The sequence below is a fragment of the Panulirus ornatus genome, chromosome 33 (assembly GCF_036320965.1).
Source record: "Panulirus ornatus isolate Po-2019 chromosome 33, ASM3632096v1, whole genome shotgun sequence".
In the NCBI taxonomy this organism is placed as follows: domain Eukaryota; kingdom Metazoa; phylum Arthropoda; class Malacostraca; order Decapoda; family Palinuridae; genus Panulirus; species Panulirus ornatus.
Genome location: NC_092256.1, coordinates 3112766 through 3130240, shown reverse-complemented (window position 1 = coordinate 3130240; position 17475 = coordinate 3112766). Strand labels below are relative to the sequence as shown.

Genomic DNA, 17475 nt, shown 5'->3' with positions numbered 1-17475 from the left:
TATTTTTTGTCTTTATCTCTTTTCATTTTGTCCGCATCACATGTGTGCAACATTCAGCATGTTCATCCAACGTTATAGTAAAGATCTTCACAATAAATTGGGGTTTTTGACCTTATCTGAAAGGGTCAGGTCCACCAAGACGTCCTTGAAATCTTCCAGAAGCTTCTGGCGATCCTCCTCCTACGACAGGAACATGGAGACTTACCCTGTGGTTATTTTGCCGGCTAGTCGGCAACGGTCGGTTAAGCAGTATTTTGCCGTGGTAATCTCAGTGCTTTATGTAATACTAAGTGCCAGAAAATGTTCTTGGGGGCGTAGCTCAGTGGTAGAGCGCTCGCTTGGCATGCGAGAGGACCCGGGTTCAAACCCCGGCACTTCCATTTTTGTTATGTGGAAAATTCATTTTCAGTCTCGTATATATATATATATATATATATATATATATATATATATATATATATATATATATATATCGTTCGATCAGTCAAGTTAAGCATCGTTGGGTCTGGATGGGTGACCGTCTGGGAACACCAGATGCTGTTATCCCTGGGGATAGGGAAGAAAGTATACTTGCCACGTATTCCCTGCGTGTCGTACAAGGCGACTAAAAGGGGAGGGAGCGGGAGGCTAGAAATCCTTTACTCTCATTTTCAATTTTTCAAAAGACGGAACAGAGAAGATATAAAGATATTGTAAAGATGTAACTAATATAAGATATAAGAATGAATGGAAGATACGAATGTAGCTGAAACAAGGAGTAGTGAAGATTAAGGTGCAATGAAAATTATTCTGTAGTGAAGATGAATATATATGTCGAGATTTTGTATTGAACATGAAGAAGTGATGATAATGATGAGAGTGTAGTAACGATAAGAGTTTAGTTAGAGAGTAGTGACAATTGCCTTTGCAATGATAATTAGAGGGTAACACAATGAGGAACACAAACTTTCCAAAGCTACGTTCAAGTCAGACTTTGAACTACGTTCGGTAAACAGAAGGATGATGTTAAGATGAGAGTGTAGTGAGGAAGAGTATAGTGATGATAAGGATACTGTCAAGATAGCTTGTAGTGAAGAAAAGAATGTAGTGAAGATACGAATGTAGTAGAGATAAGGGTTATCAAGGGGTAAAGTTTATTCAGAATGATTATGTAGTGAAGATAAGAACTATTTCTAGTGAACATCAAAGAGAACAATGATGATGGTATGGTAGAAATAACGGCGTAGTGAAGAAGAGGGTATAGCGAAGATATAATTTAGTGTAATGGATCATGCATTACAAAGGTGTGTCCATCCACACAAGTGTTACACGTCTCGGATAAAGATATATCTAACATATATATGTCTTTTATAAATATTTGTAAATTGTTCTCCTGACGAACAATACCTATGGTTTACGTATCAAATTTCATCGCTTGTAAGTGATCAAGCATTACAAAGGTGTGTCATTGCCACAGGTGCTACTAAGAAATGTTATCATTCCCTTAACACAGTTACCAATCCCCACCAGTGGCATAATTATCACTTTCATTAATAAATTTACTGGAATTTTGATCACTGTCATCTTTACCATTCATACCATACAATTATTTTCAGCAATCTAACTTATGCATTATTATTACTGTACATTACGTACATTACAGCAGTAGTGATCTTTCGTGTGTGATAAAAGATGGTGACGTCTTTCCCATACACATATCATCAAATATTTACATTACTCTATATAGCACACTACACTTCCCTATCAAAACACACGCCTTTTACTATCCTCAAGATTATCATAACTACCCTACATTTAAACAGGATTAACCATCCTTGATATGCACATATTCATGCCTACCACAAGTATTATCATAACTACTCTAGACAATACAAAAACATAACTACAACCATACGAAGGTTACAACCAAACTATATTTTTTATCCGGGATATTAAGAGAACATGTCACCAACAATCTCTCACTAAAACAAAAACAGATCATCCATCATCATGTGCAGTGTGTACAAAAACGTTCATCGTGTCCTGCCAAAGATTGGATCAACAAAACCTAAGGAAATGCTGCTCATGCTCCTGGACCGGCTACCATGGCGCAGTGGATCCACCTGGTCATTGGTTACCCTCCCATATTTTGCACCGGCATTGTTGTACCTTGTGGGTATGTGCAGGTGTGTGTTTCTCTCATGTCTTCGTAAGAGTGTTCGCCTGGCACTTTACACCATCTGGATCATTGTAGTCACCTGCTTCGTTCTCGAACAAGAGTTCTTGAGCGTGATGGACCCACTGGTAGTGAGCGCAATAAGATGGCTCGTAGGTCTTGTGCGGAGAGTTGTGAGGAATATCGTGCGGGAACTCATATTCCAGGTGACTATGTTCCTCTTAGTGTTCATCATCCTCGTGAGAATGGTGGTGGAGGTAATGCTTCCTATCATTAGAAGAGCTGACTACGCTGTGCAGGTCACACAGAAAGTCCATAGAATATTCTTGGATGAGATAGTTGTGGCACTTGTCGTGGAGGTGGGAAAGATGATGCTCACTGGCATTCCTGTACTCATCGTAAAGATGGTCACAAAGGTCAGCATCTCTGTATGGTCAGTTGTGTTCAGAGAAGCAGTGATCTTGGAGACTATGGCACAGTGAATGCCAACAACACCTTCAGGGTCCTTTCTCTCCTGGGGGCCTCATCGAGGAAGTCTTCATCGTTGCAACACTCAGGTTGATTTTCTGTTATAGACTGTTGGCTGGAGGCGCCGTTGTAGTAACAGTTTTGAGCTGGATTGCTGAATATTTGGTACGATCATCATGGTCCTGCACACACTGGTAACCGCCGCCATAGTACATCTTCGTCCAGCAATTTACGTGATTCAAATGACGTCGAAATTGGGTAAATACGTAGTAACCTTTGTGAAAGTGATCAACAGCAGAAGAGGGTGTGTTGAAATGGTTTGGACACATGGAGATAATGAGTGAGGTAAGATTGACAAAAAGGATGTAAGTGTCAGAGGTGGAGGGAAGAAGGATAAGCGGGAGACGGTGGTTAAGTATAATAAATAAATAGTTTAAAATATAGATATTGATATTATCATTAATATCATCGCTATTATTATCATTATCATTATTATTAGTATTATTATTATATGGTTATCATTATCATTATAATTATTATCATCAATTCTATTATTATTATCATTTTTATCATTATTGTTGTATTATTATTATTATCATTATTAATAATATTATTATTATTACTGTTATTATTATCATCATTATTATCATATTATTATTATTATTATTATTATTATCATTATTATTTTTATAATTTTTTTTTTTTTTTTTTTTTTTTATACTTTGTCGCTGTCTCCCGCGTTTGCGAGGTAGCGCAAGGAAACAGACGAAAGAAATGGCCCCCCCCCCCATACACATGTATATACATACGTCCACACACGCAAATATACATACCTACACAGCTTTCCATGGTTTACCCCAGACGCTTCACATGCCTTGATTCAATCCACTGACAGCACGTCAGCCCCGGTATACCACATCGCTCCAATTCACTCTGTTCCTTGCCCTCCTTTCACCCTGCTGCATGTTCAGGCCCCGATCACACAAAATCTTTTTCACTCCATCTTTCCACCTCCAATTTGGTCTCCCTCTTCTCCTTGTTCCCTCCACCTCCGACACATATATCCTCTTGGTCAATCTTTCCTCACTCATCCTCTCCATGTGCCCAAACCACTTCAAAACACCCTCTTCTGCTCTCTCAACCACGCTCTTTTTATTTCCACACATCTCTCTTACCCTTACGTTACTCACTCGATCAAACCACCTCACACCACACATTGTCCTCAAACATCTCATTTCCAGCACATCCATCCTCCTGCGCACAACTCTATCCATAGCCCACGCCTCGCAACCATACAACATTGTTGGAACCACTATTCCTTCAAACATACCCATTTTTGCTTTCCGAGATAATGTTCTCGACTTCCACACATTCTTCAAGGCCCCCAGAATTTTCGCCCCCTCCCCCACCCTATGATCCACTTCCGCTTCCATGGTTTCATCCGCTGCCAGATCCACTCCCAGATATCTAAAACACTTCACTTCCTCCAGTTTTTCTCCATTCAAACTCACCTCCCAATTGACTTGACCCTCAACCCTACTGTACCTAATAACCTTGCTCTTATTCACATTTACTCTTACTTTTTATAATTTTTATAATTATTATTATTATTATTATTATTATTGCTATTATTGTTATTATTATTATTATTATTATTATTATTATTATTATTATTATTATTATTATTATTATTACCATTATCATTATTATTATTAGTATTACTATTATCATTATATTATTATCATTACTATTATTATTGTCATTACTATTATCATTATTATTTTCAATATTACTATTATTCTTGCTTTGAAGAATGTATGTGAGAAATACTTAGAAATACAGATGGACTTGTATGTAGCCTTTATGGATCTGGAGAGGGAATAGGATAGGGTGGATACAGATCCTCTGTGGAAGGCAAGTTGCTAGAAGCAGTGAAAAGTTTTTACAAAGGATGTAAGGCATGTGTACGTGTAGGAAGAGAGGAAAGTGATTGGTTCCTAGTGAATGTCTGTTTGCATCAAGGGTGTGTGATGTCTCATGGTAGTTTGATTTGCTTATGGATTGGGTTGTTAGGGAGGTGAATGCAAGAGTTTTGGAGAGAAGGGCAAGTATACAGTCTGTTGCGGGTGAGAGGGCTTCGGAAGTGTAAGTTCTTGTTTGCTGATGATACAGCGCTGGTGGCTGATTCGGATGCAGAAGCTGGTGACTGAGTTTGGTAAAGTGTGTAAAAGAAGAAAGCTGAGAGTAAATGTGAATAAGAGCAAGGTTATTAGGTTCAGTAGGGTTGAGGGACAAGTCAATTGGGAGGTAAGTTTGAATGGAGAAAAATGAAGAAAGTGAAGTGCTGTAGATACTGGGAGTGGACTTCATAACAGATGGAACGATGGAAGCGGAAGCGAGTCATAGGTTGGGGGAGAGAACAAAGGTTCTGGGAGCGTAGGAGAATGTGTACGTTGGAGGGAAAGAATATTATCTCGAAGAGGAAAAATGGGTATGTTTGAAGGAATAGTGGTTCCAACGATGTTCTATGGTTGCGAGATGTGGGCTATAGATAGGGTTTTGCGGAGAAGGGTGGATGTGTAGGAAATGAGATGTTTGAGGACAATATGTGGTGTTAGGTGGTTTGATTGATTAAGTAATGAAAGGGTAAGAGAGATGTGTGGTAATAAAAAGAGTGTGGTTGAGAGAGCAGAAGAAGCTGTTTTGAAATGGTTTGGTCACATGGAGAGAATGAGTGAGGAAAGATTGACAAAGAGGATATATGTGTCAGAGGTGGAGGGAATGAGGAGAAGTGGGAGACCAAATTGGAGATGGAAGGATGGAGTGAAAAAAGATTTTGAGCGATTGGGGCCTGAACATACAGGAGGGTGAAAGGTTTACAAGGAATAGAGTGAATTGGATCGATGTCGTATACCGGGGTCGACGTGCTATCAATGGATTGAACCAGGGCATGTGAAGCGTCTGGGGTAAACCATGGAAACTCTGTTGGGCCTGGATGTGGAAAGGGAGCTGTGGTTTCGGTGCATTACACATGACAGCTAGAGACTGAGCGTGAATGAATGTGGACTTTGCTGTCTTTTCCTAGAGCCACCTCGCGCGTGCTGGGTGTAGGGGGGGGGGGGTCATTTTCATATCTGCTGGGGTTGCGATGGGAATAGATAAAGGCAGCAGGTATGGATATGTACATGGGTATATACGTATATGTTTGTGTGTGTGTTTGTATGTATACGTTGAAATGTATAGGTATGTATTTGTGCGTGTGTGGGCGTTTATGTATATACATGCGTATATGATTGGGTGTGGCCACTCCTTCGTCTGTTTCCTTACGTTACCTCGCTAACGCGGGAGACAGCGACTAAGTATAATAAAATTATCTTATGGAGGTAAAGGTGAACATTTGTAGAGGTTTTCAGAAGAATGTTGGGGTGAAGAGAGTGGCGCAGTAGATGAGACTTGTGAATATGTTATGTACTTCAAAATGTTACAGAAGACTTAAGGAATTTGATGAAACATAATGTTGTTCTGATAGATTATTTGTTTATAAGGACTATATATTGTGTTGAACTTTAATGGTTGTTTAAAACAATGCGTTTCAGCTAGAATCAGTAAAGATTATAAGAAATTCAAATAAGGTGATAAAAACAAATCTATATTATCATAAACAACAGAATATTTTCTCCTCTGGGGATTTAAAAGAAAAACAACACAAGAGAACTAGTTTAAGGCAGGATTATTATACTTTCGTAACAAACTATATACTATTACGTCCCTTTTCTATCATAAATCTTATGTTCACTTTCAACAAATGTCTTGTATCTATAATAAAAATTCGGTATAGAGATTTGTTGAATGTCCTCCAGCGAGGCGTTGTATGAGTCTTCGTTAGTGAAGTTCATTTCGTGTAATGGATCATGCATTACAAAGTTGTGTCCATCCACACAAGTGTTACACGTCCCGGGTAAAGATATTTCCTAGAAATGGCGTCTATCTAACACAGATACGTCTTCTATAGATATTTGTAAAACATTCTTCTGAGGGACGATACCTAAGACTTTCGTAATAAAGTTGATCAGTTGTAAGTGATCAAGCATTACAAAGGTGTGTCCATTGCCACAGGTGCTAGTGATCCCGGGCGGGTCAAGGTATTTCACCATCTTTGTTTCCTCAACACTTCTAGTTATATATGTTTCATCCTTGATGTGATCCTTACAATGAGTATTCATGGTTTGTAATTCTCTTCATCCTTATCATAGCATTAATCAGTTGAAGTGCAGAATACTTATATGAAACTGACTACTGTATTCTGTTTGAAACATAATGCTATAAAAGGTGTTACCGGACTCCACTCGTAAGTGGTTATGGTTCACATTCTGGCTTCATGACCTTTAGGTGATAGCCCTTAAATCCAACAACATATATACATCCTGTTATACAACTGATGTTACTGTCTGACGTATGTATGGTGCGGCTTGATGACCTTACCTGCTGATGGTCAAACATGTTATCATGTTGCAAATATCGTGATTTGTATGTTTTACCGAATGGTAGAAATTCTGGTTTAATGACATTTCTTGCTAATAGCAAGTAAATTCAACAACAGATATACATACTTACGTGTTACAGAGGCCATATGATAAGGGCCCGAGCCAGGCAAGGACCTGACGAATATCTAAACAAGAAATTCCCTGTTAGGCAAGTTGAAAACGGCTGTGTAGAAGCGAGGACCCGTAATAGAAAGAATAACTACAACAACTGTGATAACAACAACAACAACAACAACAACAACAAAATTGTCAGGTGAAGACCTAGCTAATGTGACACAAATCATAACTGCTAAGAGAAGACTTGGTGAACATAACAATAACATAACTGTACAGAAAATGATAGTTTCTGAGAACATGTCAAGTGCAGACTTGGTGACTCTCACAACAGATAATCATTATTCAGCAACGGATAACAATTGTATACAGTAACTTACAAACATTGTTTCTCATGACAGAAGATGATCCAGCCTTTACACACGACAAACTACAGACAGCACTGAGCTCCGGCACGTTGAACTCTCCACTAACTACCAGGAACCCTCCTCCTCCTTCTGACGATCCCGAGAACATTCTGTGTTGACCACCCGACACCCACCCACCCCACACCTCCTGTATACGTAAGGCTGGTCAACAGTAGACGGTCTCCTCCCAACACCGGTCACGACGACTCTTACCTGAGTGAGGAAGGCTGCCACCGTAGCCAGTGAGGTGGTACAGGGTGTGTGTCTTCACCTGTTGCTTATGTTTCCCAGGTGTGGTCGGGCAGGCAGGCAGGGGAGGTGGCCTGGGTAAACAGCCTTAGTTAGGTATTTGTTCTTGACTCCAGCCAAATCTTGCCATCACCGGCCGGACCAGCGGTGTACCAGGTGACACCTTCCCAGGTGTGGGGTCCTGGTTATAGCTCTCCCGGCTTGGCTGGATAGGCAGTGACGTCTTCCATGTGTGGGTGATGAGGAGTTTGTATGTGCTTGATCTAACGTATCATATTGAGAATGGAGTAATGATGATACACAGAGACAGCCAGCCGGTTACAACTATTATTGATCACCAGGGAATATATGTATTTTCTCAGTAGATATCTATAATTCAATATCAAACATCTAATCATTACATAGCTATAATAAGCTTATCCACTGATGTTTCTGAAGACCCAGGCTGCAGATTTGTATGAAAGTTAGTCAGTTAGGACAAGCATAGCGTACATAAGAATTTGTTTTGATGTAACATTTACCTCTTAACATGTCATTTCTTTTTTCTTATATATAGAAGGTGTAAATAATTACCCCAGTGTGTAGCTCCAGGACTTCTTCCTATCTTTAAGCAATAGAAGACGATAAAGACTTGCATGTAAACAGACCAGTTCTCACTTGACTCCAGGTAGACATCAAAGTCAACCCCTGGTCGACCTCCCAGTTAATCTTCTGGTCAACTAAAAGATATGTTATGGTAGATACATGGCTGGATATAGACTCTATCACACCAATTATTGATCACCATGAAATGTATGACATAATTTAGCATTTTATTATGGGATTTATACTGAAAATGAAATGATATATATAGGCTGATCCTTCGATACCGCTAATATGCGTATACCATAACTTTTCTGGAGGCCAGGGTGGGTGGGTGCAGATATGTGTGACAAGTCAAACCGTTGTTAGCACTTGTACAGCCACGTAAGAATTGGTTGTGTAAATCACGTCTACTTCTCAACATGTGTTGATGAATACATCGTTGAAGAAGGTCAAAAACAAACCTACCCAAAGTATAACTGCAGACTTTATACTTGGTTGTGAATACTGACAAGAGAAGAATAGATACGGGTTGTACATAAACAGTTGGTGTCATCATAAGTATAGCCATTATCCTTCAGAAATATTAAATTACTTTCAAGATTTACTTCGTAAAAGGTTTTATGGTACGAGGGAAACCTACTGGTCTTAAATCATTATGGTACGAGGGAAACCTACTGGTCTTAAATCATTATGGTACGAGGGAAACCTACTGGTCTTAAATCATTATGGTACGAGGTAAACCTACTGGTCTTAAATCATTATAGTACGAGGGAAACCTACTGGTCTTAAATCATTATGGTACGAGGGAAACCTACTGGTCTTAAATCATTATGGTACGAGGGAAACCTACTGGTCTTAAATCATTATGGTACGAGGGAAACCTACTGGTCTTAAATCATTATGGTACGAGGGAAACCTACTGGTCTTAAATCATTATGGTACGAGGGAAACCTACTGGTCTTAAATCATTATGGTACGAGGGAAACCTACTGGTCTTAAATCATTATGGTACGAGGGAAACCTACTGGTCTTAAATCATACTGCTACTAATTTCTTGAAATGAAGACTTACAGAACTGTATTCATAATGTCGTTATGATCACTCTTTCAGATTCATTTTGTATTACTTTTATCAGTAACTGATAAACTATATTGATTCTTATGATATTTATGCTTTTGATAAAAACCATTGAATGAATTCTACAGATTAGTTTATATGAACCAAAATATCCATATCATAGACAAAACCATATGTTATTCGTGTTTTTCTACGTCAACAGTTCCGTGATATAATCAATGATGTACCTATGTTAGGGTCTAGGGCCAGGTATATATAGTGTATGTGGTATTAGAATTATCATTGACACCTAAAGGAGTTAAAAACTATTGGCGTTGTAGTTGTAATTTGATGTTCATGTGCCTATTGACCCTGGCAGTTGATGGGCCTAAATCCTCACTAACCAGCCAACCAACCAACCATTATGATACATATTTTACATGATCAACACATCAGGCTTGGCCCCACCACCTACTATCCTTCTCCAGACACACTTGCTGCCTCCTAACCATTAGTATCTTACTCTCACAACATCAGACAGAGAGGAAAGTGTCTCCAGACACACTTGCTGCCTCCTAACCATTAGTGTCTTACTCTCACAACATCAGACAGAGAGGAGAGTGTCTCCAGACACACTTGCTGCCTCCTAACCATTAGTGTCTTACTCTCACAACATCAGACAGAGAGGAGAGTGTCTCCAGACACACTTGCTGCCTCCTAACCATTAGTGTCTTACTCTCACAACATCAGACAGAGAGGAGAGTGTCTCCAGACACACTTGCTGCCTCCTAACCATTAGTGTCTTACTCTCACAACATCAGACAGAGAGGAGAGTGTCTCCAGACACACTTGCTGCCTCCTAACCATTAGTTTCTTACTCTCACAACATCAGACAGAGAGGAGAGTGTCTCCAGACACACTTGCTGCCTCCTAACCATTAGTGTCTTACTCTCACAACATCAGACAGAGAGGAGAGTGTCTCCAGACACACTTGCTGCCTCCTAACCATTAGTGTCTTACTCTCACAACATCAGACAGAGAGGATGTTATGCCTCTTATCTAACCTGACACATCAGCCGGGGTCTCAGGACGTTGATAAGGTCATGGTCGGATCCCCTTATGTATCTATCATGTGACCTCAGGTCAGTTATTGAACGTTATCGCTGATAATACAGCGTTGTTAGGCGGTTAATGATGGTGGTTATTAACCTCGCTTAGACACACACATACACTCGAACAAGATTGTATATCAGCCCGGCTGGCTCAGTCGGTAGAGCACGAGACTCTTAATCTCGGGGTCGTGGGTTCGAGCCCCACGTTGGGCGGTAACAGTTTTCTGTGATGTAACATGAAACAGCCTCTGAACATACCCTCCACCGCTCGTCTAGATCTACCAATCTGCTAAACACAAGACAGCTGAAGAGTTATTCAGTATTGAAAGACAAACAACAATTCTGTTTGAAACAGTCAGTGATGATGCACGGGAGGCTGAAGGAAATGTGTCACTGTTCACTGCTGAACATTGTACATTACGTGTTGTTCATCATCTCAGTAAGCTTTGCAAAGCAGGATTTGCAAACAGTAAAGAATGCAAGAATTTCAGGTTAAAAAGGTGGAAGTGTAGTGCAGTTGTGAGCAATGTGTTTGCCCCGCATTTTAACAGCAACTTGAAAAGTGATATGGGCAGTCAGAAGTTTAGCTTCTTAACTGATGAGAGTAATGACATTACTGTAACGAAATTATTGGGTATTGTTGTCCAGTTCTATTCTGAAAGTAAGAATAAGATTGTAATGACTTTCTTGGACCTTGTTGAGCTGACTGACTGTAATGCTAATGGGATATGTGATCCTATCAAGAAGTCTTTTAAAAATAATGGGTTGGAGTTACAAAAGCTTATTGCAATTAGCCCCGACAATGCTTCTGTGATGACAGATGTTAACAGTGGAGTGTATGATACACTCAAGTTAGAAGTTCCTCATGTGATCTTGATCAAGTGTGTGTGTGTCATTCTCTACTGCTAGTTGTCTCGTGCTGCAGCAGAGTATCTCCCTAGGAACCTGGATTTTATCATCAGAGAAACCTATAATTGATTCTCCTACTCTGCCAGTGATGGTCAACCTCCAGTGAAATCTATACAGCTAAGCCAGACTCGATGGCTGTCAACTGAATCAGCAGTTGTCATAATACTGCAGCAGTGGGTTGAACTTATGATTCACATTGAAATAGCAAGAAATGATGAAAGGTGTTACACATATCAGAATCTCTATCAGATGTTTTGTGACAAGAAAAACTATGCCTTCCTGATATTCCTGAAGTATATTCTTGGAGAAGTCCAGTGCGTAAATGAGAAATTTAAACCTGAGGCACTGGATCCAAGCAAACTGCTAAGTGACCTTATTCAACTTATTGGTTCCATAAGTTCTAAGGTTCTCATCCCAGGCAGAAATTAAATGAAGGAGATTCAATAGAGAACTACTTAGAGCCACGTGCGTCCTTGAGGAACGAGTTTGAAAAGGAGATGGCACAATGTAAGCTTCCTGATGAAAAGGATATCCGAGGAAGATACATACAGATTGTAGTGGAGTTGGTGAAACAGCTTCGTCAACGTTTGCCAGATAATGTCCAAGTGTTACAGTCAGTGTCATCACTGAGTACAAGTGAATGTCTGCAACCCATAAAGCCTGGAATACTGGAATTAGCAAAGATGTTTACTGATAACGAAGAAATTCTTACACGCATTGAGTTCCAGTTGAGGAAGCTTCATCATGTATTGTGGAAGCAGAACACTGGCGCCCTAGCACTCTGGACTGAAACAGCCTCGTACAAGGATGCAACAGGAGGAAATCTTTAGTTATATGAACATCGTGAAGTGAAAGCTTCGAAATTGATTATCAAAAGCTTAAATGCAATACTAACTATCAAGTATGGACTAAGATGAAATGGAAACTGTTGTTATGATTATGAACTGCCTGAGGAAGTACTGAAAAACACTGGGTTATTGAAAAGATACGAGTTATCACAACCACAACCTGGACCCTCACATAGACCACCACCACAACCCCAGGTCACCGAGGACGAAGAGACTGCGGATTGGAAATTAGCAGATCTGGGATAATAGTGAGTAGTTTAGTGTTAAAACAGTCAGTCCTACCTGTCATTAATCATTTGCCACGTCAAAGAGCAGAAATAATTCGAAGAGCATTTTTCGCTATCATTTTAGTAAGTTTAGTTCTTTTTTTAGCGCTTTTCGAGAATGAAACTAGTGCCATATAAAATTATGAGCTTGCAACTCTGGTGCTAAGAAGGTTTCAGTAGCTCAGGACGAGTGTTCGAACGGTTCTGGTTATCCGATGTGTTTTATCTTTCTCACGAAGTAGAACAGAAATAAATACCTAACTTGATGAATATGAGAAGTTTCCTGGGCTCTGGGATCCCCAACATGGCTCGTACTACACCATTACCGTCAAGTATGATCGCTGGGTTAGCACTGCACAGGTTATTGTATGTATGTACCCCGGGTGAAGCGGAGAAGAAATATGAAAGTTTACTTGACAGCTTCAGAAGAGAAGGGTAAGCTATGTCACTAATTAAATATCAAAAGTTAAAATTGATGACATTATATGATCAATAATAGCCATAGATAAATCAATTATCATATCATATATTACAGACTATTTCCATAATCCTCTTTCTTCAGGCACACAGAAAGTGTGTACGTTGAGATGGTTTGCTTCCAAGCACAAGGCGTTTCTGATGGACAGGGATGAACCCAGAAGTAAGTAATTGAAAATAAACATTTTGAAATATTTATTTACTTAGAAGAAGATATGTATGAGTAAAAAGTACTGTAAGTAAGGGCTATATTCTCTATTAGATATTGACATAAAGTATTTACAAAATATATGAAGTATGATGTTACTGCTATCATTTCCTCTTCTATTTTCCTATATCTGTCTCTGACACTTTCACATCAATATTTCGTAACGTACAAAGTAAATTTATTACGTATCGTTCACCATCATTACTGTGTTACGTTCCTGGTGGGATGAAAGTATGACATGTCAGTATTGCTTCCCAATCTCGAGAAGGAAAATTACCATCCTCGTCTTCATGGTCACAAGTTCCACGTGGTGTGTAAACATTTCTGAAACTTTGATTTTTTCTGAGAAAGTTTTCTAGACAACAGTGTGTGCCATTTTTGGCCGTAAATTGTAAGTTTTCTGAGAAATCCAAATATGAAGACGAAATTCCAAAGACCATTTTTACTATTCTTCTTGCGCGTCTGAAGCGCAAATTGAATACACTTTCATTTGTCCTCGTCTCCTGGTTCCCCGAATGAGGCTTCATTGTGCAGTTTAGTGGAAGAAATGCTTCGTACGCTACAAAACGCATATGTCACCGCTTTATCCTCGCGGGCTAGCAGTTAGTCTTGATGCAGGCCTTGCCTTCCATCTAATTACTTCTTATGAAGCAAAGTGTCAAAAAGTCACTGCTACAGTGAGATGGTCTTCAATAATGCTATATGTGCCGTCCATAGCACCAAAACAATGAAGGAGTTGGCACTATTCTTGGAATTTGGTCGATATGTGTGGCCTCTCCTCTGGCCTTGATGGAACCATAAAAAAATAGAAAATTGAAATATATATATATATATATATATATATATATATATATATATATATATATATATATATATATATACATAAGTATATTTTTTTTTTTTTTTTGCTTTGTCGCTGTCTCCCGCGTTTGCGAGGTAGCGCAAGGAAACAGACGAAAGAAATGGCCCAACCCACCCCCATACACATGTATATACATACGTCCACACACGCAAATATACATACCTACACAGCTTTCCATGGTTTACCCCAGACGCTTCACATGCCCCGATTCAATCCATTGACAGCACGTCAACCCCGGTATACCACATCGCTCCAATTCACTCTATTCCTTGCCCTCCTTTCACCCTCCTGCATGTTCAGGCCCCGATCACACATATATACATAAGTATATATATATATATATATATACTTAACTATACGTATGTAAGTAGGAGCGATAGCCAGAGAGCGTTATTGGATTACGTGTTAATTGATAGACGCACGCAAGAGAGACTTTTGGATGTTAATGTGCTGAGAGGTGCAACTGGAGGGATGTCTGATCATTATCTTGTGGAAGCGAAGGTGAAGTTTTGTGGGGGTTTTCAGAAAAGAAGAGAGAATGTTGGGGTGAAGAGAGTGGTGAGAGTAAATGAGCTTGGGAAGGAGACTTGTGTGAGGAAGTACCAGGAGAGACTGAGTACAGAATGGAAAAAGGTGAGAACAAAGGACGTAAGGGGAGTGGGGGAGGAATGGGATGTATTTAGGGAAGCAGTGATGGCTTGCGCAAAAGATGCTTGTGGCATGAGAAGCGTGGGAGGTCGGTTGATTAGAAAAGGTAGTGAGTGGTGGGATGAAGAAGTAAGATTATTAGTGAAAGAGAAGAGAGAGGCATTTGAACGATTTTTGCAGGGAAAAAATGCAAATGAGTGGGAGAGATATAAAAGAAAGAGGCAGGAGGTAAAGAGAAAGGTGCAAGAGGTGAAAAAGAGGGCAAATGAGAGTTGGGATGAGAGAGTATCATTAAATTTCAGGGAGAATAAAACGATGTCTTGGAAGGAGGTATATAAAGTGCGTAAGACAAGGGAGCAAATGGGAACTTCAGTGAAGGGGGTTAATGGGGAGGTGATAACAAGTAGTGGTGATGTGAGAAGGAGATGGAGTGAGTATTTTGAAGGTTTGTTGAATGTGTTTGATGATAGAGTGGCAGATGTGGGGTGTATTGTTCGAGGTGGTGTGCAAAGTGAGAGGGTTAGGGAAAATGATTTGGTAAATAGAGAAGAGGTAGTAAAAGCTTTGCGGAAGATGAAAGCCGGCAAAGCAGCAGGTTTGGATGGTATTGCAGTGGAATTTATTAAAAAAGGGGGTGACTGTATTGTTGACTGGTTGGTAAGGTTATTTAATGTATGTATGGTTCATGGTGAGGTGCCTGAGGACTGGCGGAATGCTTGCATAGTGCCATTGTACAAAGGCAAAGGGGATAAGAGTGAGTGCTCAAATTACAGAGGTATAAGTTTGTTGTGTATTCCTGGTAAATTATATGGGAGGGTATTGATTGAGAGGGTGAAGGCATGTACAGAGCATCAGAGTGGGGAAGAGCAGTGTGGTTTCAGAAGTGGTAGAGGATGTGTGGATCAGATGTTTGCTTTGAAGAATGAATGCGAGAAATACTTAGAAAAGCAAATGTATTTGTATGCAGCATTTATGGATCTGGAGAAGGCATATGATAGAGTTAATAGAGATGCTCTGTGGAAGGTATTAAGAATATATGGTGTGGGAGGCAAGTTGTTATAAGCAGTGAAAAGTTTTTATCGAGGATTTGAGGCATGTGTACGTGTAGGAAGAGAGGAAAGTGATTGGTTCTCAGTGAATGTAGGTTTGCGGCAGGGGTGTGTGATGTCTCCATGGTTGTTTACTTTGTTTATGGATGGGGTTGTTAGGGAGGTGAATGCAAGAGTTTTGGAAAGAGGGGCAAGTATGCAGTCTTTTGTGGATGTGAGAGCTTGGGAAGTGAGTTAGTTGTTGTTCGCTGATGATACAGCGCTGGTGGCTGATTCATGTAAGAAACTGCAGAAGCTGGTGACTGAGTTTGGTAAGTGTGTGTGAAAGAAGAAAGTTAAGAGTAAATGTGAATAAGAGCAAGGTTATTAGGTACAGTAGGGTTGAGGGTCAAGTCAATTGGGACGTAAGTTTGAATGGAGAAAAGCTGGAGGAAGTGAAGTGTTTTAGATATCTGGGAGTGGATCTGGCAGCGGATAGAACCATGGAAGCGGAAGTGAATCATAGGGTGGGGGAGGGGGCGAAAATCCTGGGAGCCTTGAAGAATGTGTGGAAGTCGAGAACATTATCTCGGAAAGCAAAAATGGGTATGTTTGAAGGAATAGTGGTTCCAACAATGTTGTATGGTTGCGAGGCGTGGGCTATGTATAGAGTTGTGCGCAGGAGGGTGGATGTGCTGGAAATGAGATGTTTGAGGACAATATGTGGCGTGAGGTGGTTTGATCGAGTAAGTAATGTAAGGGTAAGAGAGATGTGTGGAAATAAAAAGAGTGTGGTTGAGAGAGCAGAAGAGGGTGTTTTGAAATTGTTTGGGCACATGGAGAGAATGAGTGAGGAAAGATTGACCAAGAGGATATATGTGTCGGAGGTGGAGGGAACGAGGAGAAGTGGGAGACCAGATTGGAGGTGGAAAGATGGAGTGAAAAAGATTTTGAGTGATCTCTTTGTCTCATGTAGTCATAAAATCTCTACCTGTCTTTACCATGAATGGAAATGATCAATGAATCATTACATTTACTTTGACTCCAATTGGCTCTTCCATTATTTATATATAATGAAATTTGTCCATAGAAATTAAAGATGAGAGGAGGATAGATAGTTCTACTATTTCATGACTAATGGTGTTGTTCTTTGACAATATGCTGTACTGACCTAAGTTTATACGTATTACAGTAACGATATGAGAAGTTGATGATATTCCAGGTAAAGGTACAGATTACATCAGTTAACATACCTCTTACATAACTAACCCTGCCTGCCACCTGTGAGAGAAAGAAACTCTCATGATCTTAATGTGTTCATTTGGAAGGATTCTAATGCCTGGTATCAAGGAAATGATATGCATACTGTAATAAAGTGATCAATAATGTACGTCATAATGTAAGTGGTGTGTGACTAACTATAGCTGTAATATTACCTATTCATTCTTGCTACTAACACATGACACCAAGTTGCCTGTTAGTCTTATTACGTACATTAATACACTGTTGTCTTGGCTTTACATCTCTACTAATGATGACACCTAAATCCTTGTCCTGCCTTGATAGTTTTATTTCCACATCTTAAGATGATACTGTAGT

General features: G+C 39.7%; 1 non-coding gene across 1 annotated transcript; it reads left to right on the top strand.

Annotated features, from left to right (window-relative positions):
• The first annotated feature begins 10770 nt into the window (after positions 1-10770).
• On the top strand, positions 10771-10843 carry TRNAK-CUU (transfer RNA lysine (anticodon CUU)). The gene has a single exon. It is a non-coding gene; the product is annotated as a tRNA-Lys (tRNA).
• The last annotated feature ends 6632 nt before the right edge of the window (positions 10844-17475 follow it).